Source organism: Panthera onca, chromosome A1, assembly GCF_046562875.1.
Source record: "Panthera onca isolate mPanOnc1 chromosome A1, mPanOnc1 haplotype 2, whole genome shotgun sequence".
NCBI lineage: Eukaryota > Metazoa > Chordata > Mammalia > Carnivora > Felidae > Panthera > Panthera onca.
In genome coordinates, this window is record NC_138339.1 from 103,625,799 (window position 1) to 103,647,266 (window position 21,468).

A 21,468-nucleotide genomic window follows, 5' to 3' on the forward strand; every position below is an offset into this window, starting at 1 on the left:
TAAAGCTTTATTCCAAAAAATAGCAAAGGACTAAAGTTTTATAGCTAATGAAGTTGAAGAAAGGCTTCTCAGCAACTAACTAGATACTTAAAATATGGCAAGGCAGTAATCACATTTAAATGTGTAAAAATTGAATTTTTTAAGTTCCCAGAGAGAAATTTTGGAAATGATTGTGCTGGAAATGTGCTAAATTAATTATGGTAAATCCATTTAATGGAATAGTATGTGGCTGTTAAAAGAATGTGGCAGATCCATATGTACAGATATGGAATCCTTTCCAAGGAATCAATAACTGGAAATGTCAAGGTAAGGGAAGGTAAATATGGGTCTGGCATCAGGATTTCTAGAATCAAAGAGTTAGACAGGGATGCTTGTGCTTTTAGGAGGGCCTGTGGGAGTGGGAGAATGGGGCAAGGGGAGGGGAGAAAGCTAAGCAAGGAGATGGTCTGAATGGACATCAGCTTTAGCTGGATCCCACGGGAAGCACAGAAGACTGAATTGCACCACAGAGTCGTCCAACCTTTTACCCCTGTGTTGGCTGTGGTATGTCACAGGCTGGAGGGTGGGGAGAGGATTCCCTTCAGGAGAGGGCAGCTGTGAGCCACTAGAAGCCATCACTCACAGCAGCCAGGCAATGGGTGAGCTGGCTGTACAGGAGGTCTGGGCAGAGCTCCAGCAGTACCCACTGCAGAAGACGTGCTACCATTTGTGGGAGGAGCAATGCCTATAAATATGCTTGTACGCATGGGAACTAAGAGCAGAGGCTCTTATTCTGGAGTCCATGGAACCCTAAGTGCTTCGGAGATAGAACCATATTTCAATATAATTGGTTTCTTTTTAATTCTCTGTATTTTATTTTACATATTTTCAAACATTATTCTCAAGGGCATCCGTAGGCTTTATCAGACAGCTAATGAGTGCATGGTGCATGCACAAAAATCAAGACATACAAGAAGGTAGTACAGTGCTCGCTTTGGTGGGTGAGGTGCAGGTGGATACTTAGGGGCCTGGGGTCAGGATTGGGAGAGAGACTTTCTATTCTTGTTTTAAAAAAATTAAGTAATTAATTAATTTTTAAATTTACATTCAAATTAGTTAGCATATAGTGCAACAATGATTTCAGGAGTAGATTCCTTACTGCCCCTTACCCATTTAGACCATCCCCCCTCCCACAACCCCTCCAGCAGCCCTCTGTTTTCTCCATATTTAAGAGTCTCTTATGTTTTGCCCCCCTCCCTGTTTTTATGTTATTTTTGCTTCCCTTCCCTTAGGTTCATCTGTTTTGTATCTTCAAGTCCTCATTTGAGTGAACTTATATGATATTTGTCTTTCTCTGACTAATTTCGCTTAGCATAATACACTCTAGTTCCATTCACGTAGTTGCAAATGGTAAGATTTCATTCTTTTCGATTGCTCAGTAATACTCCATTATATATATAATATATATTATATAATATATATATATTATATATATATTATATAATATATATATATCAATCACATCTTCCTTATCCATTCATCCGTTGATGGACATTTGGGCTCTTTACATACCTTGGGTATTGTCGATAGTGCTGCTATATACATTGGGGTGCATGTGCCCCTTCGAAACAGCACACATGTATCCCTTGGATAAATGCCTAGTAGTGCAATTGCTGGGTCGTGGGGTAGTTCTGTTTTTAATTTTTTGAGGAACCTCCCTACTGTTTTCCAGAGTGGCTGCACCAGTTTGCATTCCCACCAGCAGTGCAAAAGAGATCCTCTTTCTCCACATTCTCACCAACATCTGTTGTTTCCTGAGTTGTTAATGTTAGCCATTCTGACAGGTGTGAGGTGGTATCTCATTGTGGTTTTGATTTGTATTTCCCTGATGATGAGTGATATTGAGCATTTTTTCATGTGTCAGTCGGCCATCTGGATGTCTTCTTTGGAGAAGTGTCTATTCATGTCTTTTGTCCATTTCTTCACTACATGATTTGTTTTTAGGTGTTGAGTTTGGTAAGTTCTTTATAGATTTTCGATACTAACCCTTTATCTGATATATCATTTGCAAATATCTTCTCCCATTCTGTCGGTTGCCTTGAGTTTTGCTATAAGATTGTTTCCTTTGCTGTGCAGAAGCTTTTTATTTTGATGAGGTCCCAGTAGTTCATTTTTGCTTTTGTTTCCCTTGCCTCTGGAGACATGTTGAGTAAGAAGTTGCTGTGGCCAAGGTCAAAGATGTTGTTGCCTGTCTTCTCCTCGATGATTTTGATGGCTTCCTGTCTTGCATTTAGGTCTTTCATTCACTTTGAGTTTATTTTTGTGAATGGTGTAAGAAAGTGATCCAGGTTCATTCTTCTGAAAGTCGCTGTCCAGTTTTCCCAGCACCACTTGCTGAAGAGATTGTCTTTATTCCATTGGGTATTCTTTCCTGCTTTGTCAAACATTAGTTGGCCATATGTTTGTGAGCCCATTTCTGGGTTCTCTGTTCTGTTCCATTTTTCTGAGTGTCTGTTTTTGTGCCAATACCATACTGTCTTGATGATTACAGCTTTGTAATACAGCTTGGAGTCTGGGATTGTGATGCCTCCAGCTTTGGTTTTCTTTTTCAAGATTGCTTTGGCTATTCGGGGTCTTTTCTGGTTCCATACAAATTTTAAGATTGTTTGTTCTAGCTCTGTGAAGAATGCAGGTGTTATTTTGACCAGGATTGCATTGAATATGTAGATTGCTTTAGGTAGTATCGACATTTTAACAATATTTGTTCTTTCAGTACAGGAGCATGAAATATTTTTCCTTTTTTTGTGTGTTTTCTTCAATTTCTTTAATAAGCTTTCTATAGTTTTCAGTGTATAGATTTTTTTACCTCTTTGGTTGGGATTATTCCTAGGTATTTTATGGTTTTTAGTGCAATTATAAATGGGATCGATTCCTTGATTTCTCCTTCTGTTGCTAAATTTTTGGTGTATAGGAATGCAACTGATTTCTGTGCATTGATTTTATATCCTGTGACTTTGCTAAATCATGGATCAGTTCTAGCAGTTTTTTGGTGGAATCTTTTGGGTTTTCTATATAGAGTATTATGTCATCTGTGAAGAGTGAAAGTTTGACTTCCTCCTGGCTGATATGGATGCCTTTTATTCCTTTGTGTTGTCTGATTGCTGAGGCTAAGACTTTCAATCTATGTTGAAAACAGCGGTGAGAGTGGACGTCCCTGTCATGTTCCTGACCTTAGGCGGAAAGCTCTCAGTTTTTCCCCATCAACTATGATATTAGCAGTGAGCCTTTCATATATGGCTTTTATGATCTTGAGGTATGATCCTTATACTCCTACTTTCTTGAGGGTTTTTATTAAGAAAGGATGCTGTATTTTGTCAAATGCTTTCTCTGCATCTAATGAGAGGATCGTGTGGTTCTTGTCCTTTCTTTTATTGATGTGATGTATCACATTGATTGTTTTGCATATATTGAACCAGCCCTGCATCCCAGGTATAGATCGCACTTGGTTGTGGTGAATAATTCTTTTAATGTATTGCTGGATCTGGTTGGTTAGTATCTTGTTGAGGATGTTTACATGCATGTTCATCAGGGAAATTGGTTTGTAGTTCTCCTTTTTAGTGGGGTCTTTGTCTGGTTTTGGAATCCAGGTAATGTTGGCTTCATAGGATGAGTTTGGAAGTTTTCCTTCCATTTCTATTTTTTTGGAACAGCTTCAAAAGAATAGGTGTTAACTCTTTAAATGTTTGGTAGAATTCCCCTGGAAAACCGCCTGGCCCTGGAGTCTTGTTTTGTGGGAAATTTTTGATTACTAAATCAATTTCTTTAGTGGTTATGGGTCTGTTCAAATTTTCTATTTCTTCCTGTTTCACTTTTGGTAGTTTACATGTTTCTAGGAATTTGCCCATTTCTTCCATATCGCCCATTTTGTTGGCGTATAATTGCTTATAATATTCTCTTATTGTTTGTATTTCTGCTGTGTTGATTGTGATCTCTCCTCTTTCATTCTTGATTTTATTTGAGTCCTTTCCTTTTTCTCTCTGATCAAATTGGCTAAGGGTTTATCAATTTTGTTAAATCTTTCAAAGAACCAGCGCCTTGTTTCAATGATCTGTTCTACCGTTTGGGTTTTATTTGCTGTTCTTTTTACAACTCTTTAAGGTATAAGGTTAGGTTGTGTATCTGAGACCTTTATTCCTCCTTTAGGAAGGCCTGGATTGCTGTATACTTCCCTCTTATGACTGCCTTTGCTGCATCACAGAGGTTTTGGGTTGTGGTGTTATCATTTTCATTGGCTTCCAAGTACTTTTTAATTTTCTCTTTAACTTCTTGGTTAGCCCATTCATTCTTTAGCAGGATGTTCTTTAGTCTCCAAGTATTTGTTATCTTTCCAAATTTTTTCTTGTGGTTGATTTGGAGTTTCATATTGTGGGGGTCTGAAAATATGCATGCATTGCAATTTTTTTGTACTTGTTGAGGGCTGATTTGTGTTCTAGTATGTGATCTTTTCTGGAGAATGTTCCATGTACACTTGAGAAGAATGTGTATTCTGCTGCTTTAGGATGAAATGTTCTGAATATGTCTGTTAAGTCCATCCGGTCCAGTGTGTCATTCAAAGCCATTGTTTCTTTGTTGATTTTCTGTTTAGATGATCTGTCCATTGTTGTAAGTGGGGTGTTGAAGTCCCCTACTATTATGGTATTTTTATCAATGAGTTTCTTTATGTTTGTGATTAATTGATTTATATATTTGGGTGTGTCCACGTTTGGAGCATAAATGTTTACACTTCTTAGATCTTTTTGGCAGATAGACTCTTTATTCTGATATAATACCCTTCTTCATCTCTTGTTACAGTCTTTATTTTAAAATTTAGGTTGTCTGATGTAAGTATGGCTACTCCAGCTTTCTTTTGGAGACCATTAGCATGGTAGATGGTTCTCCATCCTCTTATTTTTAATCTGAAGGTGTCTTTACGTCTAAGATGTGTCTCTTGTAAACAGCTTATAGATGGATCTTGTTTTCTTGTCCATTCTCTTACCCTATGTCTTTTTGATTGGAGTGTTTAGTTCATTGACATTTAGAGTGACTACTGAAAGATATGAATTTATTGCCATTATGTTGTCTGTAGAGTTGGAGTTTTTGGTGGTGTTCTCTGGTCCTTTCTAGTCTTTGTTGCTTTTGGTCTTTTTTTTTTTCCATCTTTTCTCCCCTCAGAGAGCCCCCCTTAAAATTTCTTGCAGGGCTGGTTTAGTGGTCATGAACTCTAATTTTTGGATTGTCTGGGAAACTTTTTATTTCTCCTTCTATTTTGAATGACAGCCTTGATGAATAAAGAATTCTTTACTGCATATTTTTCTGATTCAGCACATTGAATATATCCTGCCATTCCTTTCTGGCTGGCCAAATTTCTGTGGATAGGTCTGCTGTGAACCTGATCTGTCTTCCCTTGTAGGCTAAGGACTTTTTTTTTTTTTTTTTTTTACCTTGCGGCTTTCATGATTCTTTCCTTGCATGAGTATTTTGTGAATTTGACTATGATATGCCTGGTTGATGGTCAGTTTTTGTTGAATCTAATGGCAGTGCTTTGTGCTTTCTGGATTTTGATGTCTGTGTCTTTCCTCAGGTTACAAAAGTTTTCTGCTATGATTTGCTCACATAAACCTCCTCACTCTTTTTCTTTCTCTTCATCTTCTGGGGCCCCCGAAGAGTTCTGAGTTCTCTAATTCTTATTTTGTGCTCTTTTGCTTTAGTCTCGCTCTTTTTCAGCTTCGTTATTCTCCATAAATTTGTCCTCTATATCGCTGATTTGCTGCTCTGCTTCATTCATCCTTGCCACCGTGGCATCCATTAGAAGTTGCAGCTCAATTTTGGCATTTTTGATTTCATCCTGACTAGCTTTTATTTCCACAGAAAGGGATTCAAATCTATTTTCGACTCCAGCTAGTATTCTCATTATTGTGATTCAAAATTCTGGTTCAGACATCTTCCTTGTATCTGTGTTGATTAAGTCCTTGGCTGTTATTTCTTCCTGTTCTTTCTTTTGGGGCAAATTCCTTTGTTTAGTCATTTTGAAGGAAGAAAGGAATTAATAATGTAAAAAAATTAAAAACAGCACAAAAAATCAAATAAAGGACGCTAGATCCTAGGTGTGTTTTGGTTTGGTTATTGAAAAAAACCTTGATTAGTTAGAGAAAAAAGGGAAAGATAAGAAAATTAAAAAAAGGAAAAAAGAAAAAAAGGGAAATGTTCAAAAATTTGAAAAAATAGATACAATAAAACAGAATAAAATGAAATGATGGAAGTAAAATAGAATTAAAAAATTTACAAAAAAGTAAAAAACATAGTAAAAAAATTAAAGAAAAATCTTAAAAAATTTTTTTAAACGTTTATTTATTTTTGAGACAGAGACAGAGCATGAACAGGGGAGGGTCAGAGAGAGAGGGAGGCACAGAATTTGAAACAGGCTACAGGCTCTGAGTGTCAGCACAGAGCCCGACGCGGGGCTCAAACTCACGAGTGGTGAGATCATGACCTGCGCCAAAGTTGGATACTTAACTGACTGAGTCACCCAGGTCCCCCTAAAGAAAAATCTTTTTAATAAAAATGGAAAATAAAAATAAATTTTCCTTCTGTATTCAAGAATAGGAAAAGAAAAGAAAAAATTGAATAGATGGACCAGTGAACTGAATGAAATATGATTGAAATTACATTGTTTTCCCCTAGAATTCAAACCATGAAGCACTTTATAGTCCATAAACTAAGCAGGAGAGACTTATGGTGGTCCTCAAGAACATGGTTGGCCCAGCTGGGTGAGGCTTAGTGTAACAGCTCCCTTCTCCACTAGATGGCACTACTTAGCTTACTGGGGTGGATTGCTGTGGTGCATGTAGCGGTGTATGCGCATGTGTGCAAGGGGTGAAAATGGCACCACCTACCTACCCAGTCTCTAGTATCAGACTTGTGTGCTCTCTATGACTTGCAGTCCAGCACCGCTGTGTTGTATCTGGCTTCTGTCCACTCCCTGCTTCTATACTGTTCGTGACCAAGCTGTCAGGCTGCCGGGCACCACCTTCCTCCTGAGTTTTATCCCAAATGGGGCTGTGTTTCCCAACCCCTCACTTCTGAGGGACTGTGGCTTTGACCCGTTCTGACTCTCTGGGGGAGGGTATCACTGAGCAATGGCCAGGTGCCAGCCCGCCCCCAGGAACGTTCGCCAGACTGTGCCACTTCCTATGCCCAGAGACTGTGGCCAGCACCAGCCCACTCGAGAAAAAGTTTGTGCAATTGTGTAGCAGCAGCATTTCAGGGATTGTGGCAAATCACAGCACACATTTGGCACCAGGCTTTACCATTAACATCCTTGCTCCAATCCCAGTGGATGTGGCCATTCTCCGGGGTCTGCTGGGACCTTTGGTTGTGGGGAGGCCACACCACCTCTACCAGCAGGGGACCTGTCTCTCCCCGTGTGGCCCGAGGGTTTCTTGGGCCTTGCTCTCTGCTCCTGGGGATATGCCCTTCCCACCAGAGCACCGCCAGGTATCAAGCTGTGGAGTTTCAGATTATGTGCTCCCCCCGTTTATAGAGTCTTAATGGTATTTAAATGGTCTCCTTTCCCCTTTCTCCCTTTTTTGTTCAGTCCCTTGTGGCTGTTTCCACTCTTCCTTTTTCTCTCCAGCTGCTTTGATGGGGGTGCTTTTCCCATACTCTGCCCCCACCCCCATCTCTGTCTTCTCTCTGCAAACGAAAACAGCTCCCTGTACTCCAGGGCTTCTCTCTCCTCCAGTTCACCTCTCTACATTGCATACCTGCCAAATTCTGCGGTTCAGGTTGTGCAAATTGTTCTGTTAATCCTCAAGTCAGCTTTCTTGGTATGCAAGATGGTTTAGTGTTGATCTGGGCTGCATTTCAGGGATGAGAGATGTAAAAAAACTTCCATCCTGTTCTGCCATCTTGGCCCCTCACCACCGCCCCCATTTTTTAAATGTTTGTTTATGACAAAAAATTTTTAAAAATGTTTATTCATTTTTTTGGGGGGGGTGGGGGAGAGAGAGACAGAGTGTGAGTGGGGGAGGGACAGAGAGAGAGGGAGACACAGAATCAGAAGCAGGCTCCAGGCTCTGAGCTGTCAGCACAGAGCCTGATGCACGGCCTGAACCCATGAACCATGAGATCATGACCTGGCCAAAGTCAGAGGTTAACCGACTGAGCCACCCAAGCACCCCTAATGTTTATTTATTTTTGAGAAATACAGAGAGAAAGAGAGAGAGAGAGAGAGAACAAGCAGGAGAGGGGCAGAGAGAAAGGGAGACATGGAATCTGAAGCAGGATCCAGGCTCTGAGTTGTCAGCACAGAGCCTGATGTGGGGCTCAAACCCACGAACTGCGAGATCATGACCTGAACCAAAGTCAGATACTTAACTGACTGAGCCACCCAGGTGCCCCTTCCTTCCTTCCTTCCTTCCTTCCTTCCTTCCTTCCTTCCTTCCTTTTCTTCTTCTTCTTCTTCTTCTTCTTCTTTTTAAAATTTATTTATTTATTTTGACAGAGAGAAAGCATGATTTGGAAAGGGTCTGAGACAGAGGTGAGAGAGAAAGAATCCTAAGCAGACTCAGTGCAGAGCCCCATGTGGGGCTTGAACTCATGAGCTGTGACATCATGACCTGAGGCAAAGCCGGACGCTCAACAGACTGAGTCACCCAGGTGCCTCAAGACTTCCTATTTCTCAGATACCCTTTTGTACTATCGGAATTTCTGTTCTGTGCATTAACTATATTTCAAAAAGATAAGAGAAAAAAGAAAGAAACTGTATTAAAAATTTTTTTTAATGTTTATTTCTTTCTGAGACAGAGAGAGACAGAGCATGAGTGGGGGAGGGGCAGAGAGAGAGGGAGACACAGAATCAGAAGCAGGCTCCAGGCTCTGAGCTGTCAGCACAGAGCCCAACTCGGGGCTCGAACTCACGGACCATGAGATCATGACCTGAGTCTAAGTCGGTCGCTCAACCGACCGAGCCACCCAGGCGCCCCAGAAACTGTATTTTTAAATGTTATTTACTTCTCCAAAGAGCCAGGGAGGAAAGAAAGAGGAAGAGCAGTTTTGGGGGGGAAAGAATCCCTCAAATGAACCTGATTTTTCCTGGGTTTTCTTTTCACTCTCATTTCCTGGTTTGCCTTTTCTGTTCTCAACCGCCTCTCTGATTGCTTGCTTTCCTTTTCAAAAACTCCTTTCTGTTTCTCTAATGCTTGTATTCAAATTTGAAGCTGTTTTTGCACACTTGGATAGAACTCTGCATAATTAACTTTTACTAATTTTTGCTCAACTCCTAATCAAATGATAACTAAAGTGTAATGTCATTTCTTAGCATATATACCTATACCTGCCAAATAGACTACTTTAGTCTGCATGATTTTTATGGGTCAAAAGCATGCCTTTAGATGGAGAAAATATGTCTGTGATGAGGATAAATTTTGGGGGTTGTTTCATACTCAAGATTGAGGTTTTTAATCAGAATACATTTGAGGACATTAGATGTCTCCTTTATTCACAATATGCTTCCAAAGAGTCAAGATTTACTAAATTCTACCTCTCAGGATTTTAAAGTGAATGTGCACTCTCTACCACTTTTGTTGCCAAGGGAGCTCGCATCTGCCCTGGAAAACCTTCCCGTGGAGCGATGTCAGCAGAGATAAATGAATGAGAGTACATGCAGTTCTGTAATAATAGTGCAATTTGGCTAAAGGGTGACATCATCTTTTCACTGTTGTATCTGCCATTCTAAGTAGCAGTGAGTCCAGCTGAGCTAGAGAATGAATTACAGGGAGAGTGCACCGGCAAGGTGGGATTAAACGTAAAAAATGGAATGGAAAGTTAAATTTAAAAAGAAGGTAGCTTTGCGTATATCCAGTCCGCAATATATTTTTTCTTATGTATGGTTTTGATTTAATCACTACATCATAATTTGCCATCATTTTGGATTATGTGGAAAGATGCAAAGCCTCTTTCCTAATGGCTGTTTTGCTATATATGCACATGGGTCCCACCAGAGTATAAATAGGGACGTTGGAATTGATTTTAGTCTTTAAAGGGCACATTTAAATGCTGGCAGATAAAATGCCTTTATCAGTTCAATTCACTCACTGTGATTCCACATGCCTCACTGGTAACACTTGAGGGAGGGCTTGCTGGGTTTTATTTGGATGCCAAGAGAAGAATATCACCATCGTTCATGCTGATGAACCCTGGACACGGTTTGTTTCTGGGGAGGAGCAGTATGTGACTCTGTATTGTTCTTTGAATGCTGGATCAGTATTAACTCATTGCTTTTTTTTTTTCTTTTTAAGTAACAGCTTTATTGAGATAGAATTCACATACAAAAATACTGCTTTTGTTTGCTGATTTTTTATATTCCTGTCCTCTGATGTTCACAGGCATCAGATAAATTTCTGCAAAGGCACTGATAGTAGTTTTGAGGAACAAATACTGCAGATGGGTCAAATCAAAGAATCAAATTTCAAAGGTGGTTTAAGGAATCATGAAAAGGAGGGAAGAGCAGAAATGAAGGAAAGAGAATTCTAGAAGTAAAATGAGCAGTTGATTATTGAAAAGAAAATCTGCCGTTTGAATAAGGACCAAAGAGCTTTCATTATTGGCTCCCCACTTGGCTGTGTCTTTTTTTGAGCAGCAAGTCCCACGATCAAGAAACCAGAAGGAAAGTGGACTTTAATTAGTAGTAATGACAATGTTCCAAACATCAACAGTGAATCTCCTAGGCAATTTCATTTCCAAAGCATGTTTGCATGTATCACAGGTAAATTTTTTTTCGTGAACACCATTTTTAACATAGGATTTTATTTGCAGAAGCTATTTTTGTGACCTAAAGAAAAAATGGCTCACTGAAACAGAACTTTGCTGATCTGGTTTCAAAGAATTCTACGAGATGAAACATTCCATGGAACTGAACATAGAATGGGCATATCTGGTAATGAAATGTTCTTTTGGTCCAGCATTATGTTTTATGCTTTAAAAGTGTTAGTATGCAAGGAACAGGGAGGAACAGGACAAGAGGAAGTAGGAAAATACTTTATATTTGAATATGCTTTATATTTTCCAAAATACTCAGACCCACCAAAGCCTGGTAGCAAGTATTATCCTCATTTTACAGATGATAAACATGCTTCTAAGAAATATGTATTATGAGTGATAGAAAATCCATCTCAAACTGACCTAAGCAACAAAAGGTATGTCTTTCTGTGTGTGTGTGTGTGTGTGTGTGTGTGTGTGTGTGTGTGTGTGTGTTTTGGCTCAGAGAGTTGAAAAGTCCAGAGCAGGAACTAGCTTTCAGTGTGCCATGAAAGAGGTGTTCAGTTGATACCATCAGGGTCCAATTTCTCTAGACAACTTCCAGTTCTGTTTTCCTAATATTCAGTTTTCTTCTAAGACAGGCTTCTTTCCTCCTGAGGAGGCAAGATGGTTGTTAACAGGTCTAAAAAAAAAAAAAAAAAAAGTACCTCTTTCTCATAGTCCCAACAAAAGTCTAGTGATTGTGTCTCATTGCCTGTGATTAGGTTACATGTTCATCCCTGAATTTATCACCGTGGCCAGAAGGATGCAGTCCTCTGATTAGCTAGGCCAGAGACAGTAACTCCTGGACCAAGTGTATGGAAAGGGGTCAGCATGGCTTTCCACAGAAGGAAGCCATTCCCCACAGTTTTATTGAGATATAATTGATAGCTAACATTGTGTAAGTTAAAATGACCTAATTTTGTATCTCTAGTGTAGGCTGATTAAATGTTCCACTGATACTGATATGATATATTTTCTTTTTTTTTTTTGCAACTGGATTCTAAACTTTTTGAGGGTAAGGGTTATATTTTGATAGTTTTTATGTCTTTATGCACAGTGTTTAGCATGCTTATTTGCCTTTGATCAAAATTCAGGAGATACTTGATTGAGTGATTGAGTTTTCCTGGTGAGATTATTAAATTAACTTGTAAAGTGTTATGGGAGCAGCTGGATACTGATTCCTTATTTATTGTGGTGAAAGAGGGGAGGGGAGGGTGGAGCATCCATTTTTATAAAGCTTTCCGGGTGATTCTCTTCCGAGAATTTAAAACTTTCCCTTAAGATTTCAGCGTATGAATATCAGAGAGTAGGCTGACCGATGTAAAACTCTTTATTGTATCACAAACAGCCAAGGAAGTGATGTTGAAGTCAAGGCCTATTAGAAATCTCTTGGAAGCGAAGACATAACAACTATAAAAACTCAAAAAGTACAAAATCAACATGAATTAAAATGGAAGAGAAAGACTTTGGTTAACTTGTTCTGTTTCAGTAGCCTATTGCTACATAACGAATTGCTCCAAAAAGGGAGTGGCTTAAAACAACAATCCATTATTTCTCATTATATGAGTTGTCTGGGCTAAGCTGGCTGGTTTCTCAGCAACATATGGGTGTAACTGCAGTCACTCATGGAGCTACATTCAGCTGAGAGCTTGGCTGGGGCCTGAACACCCGAGAAGGCCTCTTACTGTCAAAAGTTTCTCTCCTTGGGATGTCTCATCATCCTGTAGACCAGCCCTCAATTCTTTGTAGTAGGATGGTTGACTTCCAAGAGGAAGCAGAAGCTGCCACTTCTCTCAACTGGGCTCAGAAGTGACAGGACATCACTGCTGCTACATCTATTGGACAAGACAAGTGACAGGGCTGGTCCAGATTCTAAAGTGAAGGAAGGAAAGTAGACTCCACCTCTCAATGTTAGGAGTGTGCAGCAAGAGGGGAGGAATTGTTGGTGGCCACATTTGGGTATTTTCTGCCATACTTACATCTGGCACATATAGTAAGAAGTGGCTATGCCTTTGGGCCATCTAAACTCAAGCCTAAAAACAATTACAGGATCCATGAAATGGAATACCATTTATTAATAAAGAGGTATGAAATACAGAACCATTCTACAACATGGATGTACTGAGAAACATCATGCTAAATGAAAGAAGCGAGACACAAAAGACTATGTATTGTACGATTTCATTTGCATGAAATGTCCAGAAAAGGCAACTCTAAGGAAACAAAAAGTAGATTAGTAGGTTGCTGGAGGTAGGAATGGGGATTAATTGTAAATGGGCATGGGAAATCTTACCGAGGTGATCAAAATGCTCTAAAGCTAGAGTATGGTTATGGTTACATAATTCAGTAAATTTACTAAAAATCATTGACTTGTACACTCAGGAGGAGTGAATCTCATGGTGTATAAGTGATATTTCGATGAAATTGTTAAGAAAATACAGCATGATGGCCCTTAATTCAAGAGACATGTTCCTGGAGGGCTTTGCATAATTAAAATCTTTGTAAGTGAAGGCTAATTTTCCCACAGGAATAAGTGTAAAGCAGAGGGGATGTACTCTCAAAGTGTAAAACCCTACACCTGTTTTGGCCTCTTTTTGCTTGAAGTGCTTTTATTTTCTTAGCCTTACATCTCTCACATAATACACTTTCCTAATTTAACAATAGGGTATTTTGAGGTTGGTATCTGGACTTCTGTAGCTTTTTGAACTGGAATAACTTCCAGTCCAAGAGACTGATTTTCCAGTGAGTTTTTCAGTAATTGGGCCATCACTTAAGTAAACACTTGCATGACACTGTTAAAGACTATTCAAAAGATTTTAATCCCTTTTTAAAAATTTTTAAATTTTTACATTTATTTATTTTTGAGAGACAGAGAGAGACAGAGCTCAAGTGGGGGAGGAGAAGAGAGAGAGGGAGACACAGAATCCGAAGCAGGCTCCAGGCTATCAGATGTCAGCACAGAGCTCAATGTAGGGCTCGAACCCACGAACCATGAGATCATGACCTGAGCTGAAGTCGGACGCCCAACCGACTGAGCCACCAGTCATCCCTTTAATTCTTTTTTAAAAGCTTATTTTTGAGAGAGAGAGAGAGAGAGAGAGAGAGAGAGAGACAGAGAATGAGAGAGAGAATGCATGACTGGGGGAGGAGTGGAGAGAGATGGGGACACAGGATCTGAAGTGGGCTCTGCACTGACAGCCTGATGTGGGGCTCGAACTCATGAACTGAACCATGAGATGCTTAGCTCACTGAGCAACCCAAGTGCTCCAAAAGATTTTAATTCTTAGCAACTGCCAAACTTAAAATGAGAGCACAGGGGAGCCTGGGTGGCTCAATCAGTTAAACTTCTGACTCTTGACTTCAGCTCGGGTCATGATCTCCTAGTTCATGGGGTCAAGCCCTGAATAGGGCTCTGCACTGACATTGCAGAGCCTGCTTGGGATTCTCTCTCTCTCCCTCTCTCTCTGCCTCTCTCCTGGTTGTGCTCTCTCTCAAAATAAATAAACTTAAAAAAAAAAAGTGAGAGCATATTAGCTATTCAAACCATTGGTCAAGTTTGGATGTCCATATGTAATAGTTTCTGCTGATCAACGATTACAGGTATTTCTTTTTTAATTTTTTTTTCTGTGAAGATTTATTTACTTATATATTTATTTAACATCCAAGTTAGTTAGCATATAGTGCAGCAATGATTTCAGGAGGAGATTCCTTAAAGCTTTTTACCCATTTAGACCATCCCCCCCCCCCCACAACCCCTCCAGCAACCCTCTTTTTGTTCTCTATATTTAAGGGTCTCTTATGTTTTGTCCCCCTCCCTGTTTTTATGTTATTTTTGCTTCCCTTCCCTAATCTGTTTTGTATGTTAAAGTCCTCATAAGAGTGAAGTAATGTGATATTTATTTTTCTCTAATTTCGCTTAGCATAATACCCTCTAGTTCCATCCACATAGTTGCAAATGGCAAGATTTCATTCTTTTTTGATTGCCAAGTAATACTCCATTGTATATATATATACCACATCTTTTTTATCCATTCATCTGTTGATGGACATTTGGGCTCTTTCCATACTTTGGCTATTGTTGATAGTGCTGCTATAAACTTTGGGGTGCATGTGCCCCTTTGAAACAGCATACCTGTATCCCCTGGGTAATACCTAGCAGTGCATTTGCTGGGTTTTAGGGCATTTCTATTTTTAATTTTTTGAGGAACCTCCCTACTGTTTTCCAGAGTGGCTGCACCAGTTTGCATTCCCACCAGCAGTGCAAAAAGAGACCGTCCTTCTCTGCATACTCTCCAACATCTGTTGTTGCCTGAGTTGTTAATGTTAGCCATTCTGACAGGTGTGAGGTGATGTCTCATTGTGGTTTTGATCTGTATTTCCCTGATGATGAGTGATGTTGAGCATCTTTTCATGTGTCAGTTCGCCATCTGGATGTCTTCTTTGAAGAAGTGCCTGTTCATGTCTTTTTGCCCATTTCGTCATTGGGTTATTTGTTTTTTTGGGCATGGATTTTGATAGGTTCTTTATAGATTTTGGATACTAACCCTTTATCTGATATGTCATTTGGAAATATCTTCTCCCATTCTGTTGGTTGCCTTTTAGTTTTGCTATAAGATTGTTTCCTTCACTGTGCAGAAGCTTTTTATTTTGATGAGGTCCCAATAGTTCATTTTTGCTTTTGTTTCCTTTGCCTCCAGAGACATATTGAGTAAGAAGTTGCTGTGGCCAAGCTCAAAGAGGTTTTTGCCTGCTTTCTCCTCAAGGATTTTGATGGCTTTCTGTCTTCCGTTTAGGTCTTTCATCCATTTTGAGTTTATTTTTGTGTATGGTGTAAGAAAGTGGTCCAGGTTCATTTTTCTGCCTGTCACTGTCCAGTTTTCCCAGCACCATTTGCTGAAGAGACTGTCTTTATTCCATTGGATATTCTTTCCTGCTTTGTCAAAGATTAGTTTGCCATACGTTTGTGGGTCCATTTCTGGGTTCTCTATTCTGTTCCATTGATCTGAGTGTCTGTTTTTGTGCCATGCAGGTATTTCTGTTAACCAGTTAAAGGGACACCTTCCTATGGCATTAACCAACACATAGTTTGCAAGTCAGTCAGCCTGCCCTTCTTGAAATTTTGCAAGCTTTGACAAAGTTTATATTTAAGGAGATTTCATATTGTTTAAAATTTTGCTCACAAAGTGAGATCTTATTATTATTTGTATATTACACTATTTGAAATAATTCAAATTCACATGAGATGCAAATACATTATATTATAGAGTTGGTGATGGTGAGAACTTACCAGCCTGGCTTTCCCCTCCCTACCTTGTTATTGCAATGGGAAAACCTCAACATTCAGCATGTGCATTCCAGATGGCTCATGAGCCCTTAGTATTTGCTTCTATTCAATTTGTAAGGGGTTTGTGTTCCATGAATTTGCATTAAGTTTCAGGTTAGATTCAATAATCCTAAATACCAAATGAAATTCTGTCTGATCCATTCAGCCTCTGAATCTTGTCGGAAACTCCAAAATTGGCTTGGGTTTTCTTCAAGGATTTATGAATCTGGGCTGAATTTGAGGTTCATAAAACGATTCAGTCAGAGTTTCTTTCGTCTGGAATTTCAAAAGAAGTGTTTTGCACATTTCTTTCAGTATGCATCAAACAAGTTGTCAATGTCTGCTGGATTTATGTCCCACTCTTCCTAAATAGACTACCCATTTGGGGATTTCATTTCATCATCAATGTTATGGGTTGAATTGTGTCACAACATTTACCTGTTGAAGTCCTGACCTCCAGGACCTCAGAATGTGACCTTATTTGGAGATAGGGTTTCATAGAGGTAATCAAGTTAAAATGAGTTCTTTAGGGTGGGTATTAATCCAATATGGCTGGCGTCCTCATGAAAAGGGGGAATTTGGATACAGAGACAGGCACATAGGGAGAGCAGATGTGAATATTAAGGCAGAGATCAGGTTGATGTGCCTATAAGCCAAGGAACACCAAACATTGCCTGCAGACTACCAGAAGCCAGCGGAGAGGACTGGAACAGATTCTTCTTCACAGTAGGTGGAAGGAACCAACCCTGCTGATGATAAACTTCTGTTGTTTCAGTCACTCTGTATACAGTACTCGGTTATAACAGCCCTAGCAAATGAATAGAATTGGTAAAATAAGAAGATAGACAAATGGCATTTGTTTTGGACTTTGACCAAATCCCTTCAGAGCATTATGTCATTTGATTTTCAGTTGAAAATCCAAAAAGGTAGGCATCCGATTCATTATACGCACAAGGAAATGAAGCCTGAGTGGCTTGGCCAAGATCACACAGCTCATTTCCTTAGCTAACACTGGGACACAGATGTCTTCATTCCTAGTTCAGTCCTCCAGTGCTTGTTAGTGGCAGGGTTTGGGAATTAAAGGCAGGATTAATGGAGATGATCTTCATCTACAATATTAGGAGTGAATGAGATAATTCAAAGAGCTAATGTTTGTTATTCTCTATGTGTCAGGCACTATTTAAGGCTTCCCCTAATTAACTCAACTCATTTACTTCTCATAACAACTCTATGAAATAAGTGTTATTATTACTCCCATTTCTTAGGAAAGAAAAGTGAGACACGGAGAGATTGTGTAATGAAGGAAATGTTTCCAGTCATGTGAAAGAGTTCCTAGGAGGGGAGTGGAAATTTGCCCAATTTCTTTCTCTGATGATTTTAGTTTAATATATTTTTATCTATATATATCAAGCATATATCAAGTCATATATCCACATCATGTATCAATTGTGAAAAAAAAGAGACTTTACCAAATATCAGGTTGATTATTTTAATTTTTCCAGAGTTCCCTTCTAGACTTTTTTCCATTTGCATAAGGAATCTTTACATAGGGTAATCATAACATGTATAAAAATTGGTATTCTGCTTTCTTTCCGTTTAATATCATATTGGAAGCCTTTTCCTATTTTAATGCAGTATGTATCTGCTGTGATCATTTTAATGAATATTTCAGAAATTCCCTGTTAAGCTAAAGAGGCTCTTCTTTTTTGGAAGAACTAAAGAATAACATGATTAAGTTAAGGAAAAGGTCAACACACAATTTGAACAGGTTACCTACAATTTTACGTTTCTGTGCTTTGGTGCTTGATTAATTGCAAAAACCAATGATGTTTGTTAAAAGCTGTTCCAGTGGCTATTGCTGCTTAATTTATTATCCCAAACTTGCTATAAAACAGAAGCCATTTTATTACATTCATGGGTATTGTGGGTCCAGAATTGAGAAAGAATATAATCAGCACAATGGACACAGCTTATTCTGCTCCATGATGTCTGGGGCTTTAGGTGCAAACATTTGGAGAATAGGGGTCAACTTGATGATGGTCTGAAATCATCCAAAGGCTTTTTCACTCTTGTGTCTACAGGTTGATGTTCACTGTTGGCTGAGATCTTGTCTGGAAACTCGGCTGGAACATCTAGAGCTGTCTTCTTTGTACTTGGACTTTCCCATGGTGTGGTTGCTGGGTTCCAAAAGCAAGCATTTCAACAGAACCAGGCAGAAGCTGTGAACTTCCTGTGAACTAGTTTTGGAAGTACATAGTGTCACTTCCACCGTTAGTCATAAACCCTCCCACATTCAAGAAGGGAACCTAGATTTCCGTATCTTTTTTAAAAAGATTTTATTTTTAACTGATCTCTCCACCCAACGTGGGGCTGGAACTCACAACCCTGAGATCAAGAGTCACATGCTCCTCCGATTGAGCCAGCCAGGCACACCTAGATTTCCATATCTTGATGTGAGGAGAGTTAACATCACACTGAGGGCATGTAGGATGTGAGTTATTGTTGTGGCTAGTTTTGAAAAATGAGACCTGCAACAAGGTCCTTGAAGTAAAACTATTTATTTGTGATGTGTGTTTGCTTTTATAGCTCTTGTGAATAAATACACTTATTTATTGTGAATAAATACACCTCTCTTTTCTCTAACCTAGATTGAAAAAGTGTGACTTACTTGCTATATTTTACCCCTAATGAATAACTGCTGAAAAAATGAACTAATCCTGGTTTCACCACCAAGTTTGTGACCTTGGACATGGGACCTCTCTCTCTCTCTCTCTCTTTTTTTTAAATTCCAGTATACTTAACATACAGGGTTACATTAGTTTCAGGTGTACAGTACAGTGATTCAACAATTCTGTACATTACTCAGTGCTCACCAAGTTAAGTCTACACTTAATCGCCTTCACCTATTTCTCTCATCCCCCCAGCCACCTCCCCTCTGACAAGTGACCTCTCTTGACTTCAGTTTCCTTATCTGTTATAACTGAACCTATTTCATTGGGCAGTTGTAAAGGTTAAATACATTAATGCCAGTAAAGCATAATTAGTGTGATACCTGGTTTATGGTGAGTGTTCCATAAACAAACAATAACTGTTACCGTTGTCATCATTGTGGACAAGGTATGGGTGGCTTATGTAATTTTTTTCTGCAGCACATACAAGAGGTGTTCTGACCTAGGGCTTTGATTAAAAAAAAGTCTTGATATCACACTGTTCTAAAATTTCAAACAACCTTAAAGGAAGATGTGGGATAATAAAAATCGGATTTAAAAAGGTAGTAGAACGAATTTAAGTGGAACTTGAAGAATAGTGTGTTGAATTGGTGGCCTGAGGTTCTCGGAAAAACCCAAATGGAAAGAAGTCCAGGAAATTTTCAGTTGAGGAAATGGGGCCTTTGAAGAGTTTATTTTATTTTATTTTATTTTATTATTATTATTATTATTATTATTATTTTTTGAAGAGTTGATTTGATATTGGAAATCCCCAGTGGTATCACCTGGGACCCCCATTTCTGTTCCTCTACCTCCCACCTCTTGGAGATTCAAGTCACCTTGGCTAAGGCCCATCCAGCAACTTTCCTGTAACTCTCTGGGTCCTTGTTGTTATCAGGCTGGGTTCCCCAGTCTTCACTCATTGTCTTAACAGGGCCATCTGTATTTTACCTTCTACATTCTCTTGGAGACAAACATTGCCTTTTCCAGATTTTACAAGAAATTAAGTCCCATAGATGACATTTATCATGATTTTTATAGGTCTATTAAAGACTGAGGCTGTGGGGGATATTTTCACATTCTAGAGCATTTAAAAGCCTGGTCTGTCTTGCCCCCACTTCACCCCTCATTGTTTGCCTCTTGTAAGTGTGAACTCCAGATATCAGACCCTCCCAGACTTGATTTGTCCCCTAGGAGGCATAGTCCACTTGACCAGCTAGAGAGAATAAGTAATGGAAAAAATTCAAACCAAGAGAGCATTGGAGAGAATCAAAACAACATCTTCACATACATGAAGTTTAATGCTGTTTTTAACCATGCTTTATACATACACATCATCTCATTTCATCCTGTGACCAGGACTATGAAATGAGTACTATTATTATACCCTCCTCCCCCCATTTTACAGATGAAGGGGCTGAGGCACAAAGAAGTAAAGTAGACAAAGTTACCTGAAGCCATGATGTTTAACTGCAGAACCTTCACCTTTCACTATTACTCTATTCTCTGTTATTGATTACTCTGTATAATCTTTCCCCTACTGGGCTAAGAATTTTTCAGACGTGAAAATTTTTTTAATGTTTACTTATTTATTTATTTTTGATAAATATTTATTTATTTTTCAGGGAGAGAGAGGGAGAGAGAGAGCGCCGGGGAGGGGCAGAGAGAGAGGATCCCAAGCAGGTTCCAAGTTGTCAGCGCAGACAGCGGGGCTCGAACTCACAAACCGGAAGATCATGACTTAAGCCAAAGTCAGATGTTCACCCGATTGAGCCACCCTGGCACCCCTAATGTTTATTTATTTTTGAGAAAGAGTGTGAGTGGGGGAGGGGCAGAGAGAGAGGGGAACAGAGGATTCGAAGTCGGCTCCGTGCTAACAGTAGTCAGCCCACTCTGGGGCTTGTACTCATGAACTCACAAACCACAAGATCATGACCCGAGCTGAAGTCAGACGCTCAACTGACTAGCCACTCAGGTGTCCCAGATACAAATGGTTTTAACAAGGGGTTGCATGTCCTATATGATCTTCAGGACTCTTTTTCACTTTTTAGGGGGAGGTGTGTATGATCCCCTTTGCTGATAAATTGGTGCTTTTCCGATTTTGTCTTTTCAAAGTGCTTTTTCTATACTTACGGAAAACATTTTAATAGAGAAATCACCAATGTGTAAGAGTTATAAATGAATCAATATACCATAAAAGATGTTCATTAGGAAGATAAGACCTCCTTAGTTTTTTGGTAATTATTTTATGATATTTCTGATTAATGATTTCATTTGGCCTATTTCAGTGTTCAGTGGTCTTCATTTGTTAGTGTTGATTATAGGATTCCATGCCTCGTTGGAATCTGACTCTTTTTGACCAACAAATGTGAATTAAAATCAATAGAAATGTCATTAGCATCCCAATATCATGAAAGATAATATAACCATTTCTCATGCATTTAGTTTATTAAAATTTGCTAAAGTGTGAAATATGTAGGACAAGTAATGATGTTTTAATCTTTCACCAAGGTAACAATTGAAAGCTGATTGATTCCATTCAGTAATTATAAAATCAGAATGATGGAAGATTGTAATCAAGTAGGATTCATTCTCCTACTTTGTCACTCCTCCGTGCAA

At 39.2% G+C, this 21,468-nt stretch overlaps 1 long non-coding RNA gene across 5 annotated transcripts in view; it reads left to right on the forward strand.

The window, feature by feature from the left end:
• Positions 1-18,764, forward strand: part of LOC132681309 (uncharacterized) — a 44,154-nt gene extending 25,390 nt beyond the window's left edge. For 4 of the 5 annotated variants that reach the window (XR_009610988.3, XR_009610989.3, XR_013556588.2 and 1 more), the window contains one exon: positions 18,223-18,764. This is a non-coding gene — a long non-coding RNA (uncharacterized LOC132681309). Of the gene's footprint in view, positions 1-10,833; positions 10,955-18,222 lie in introns of all 5 variants that reach the window. The other variant, XR_014135255.1, reaches the window with a different exon arrangement.
• Positions 18,765-21,468: the final 2,704 nt, after the last annotated feature.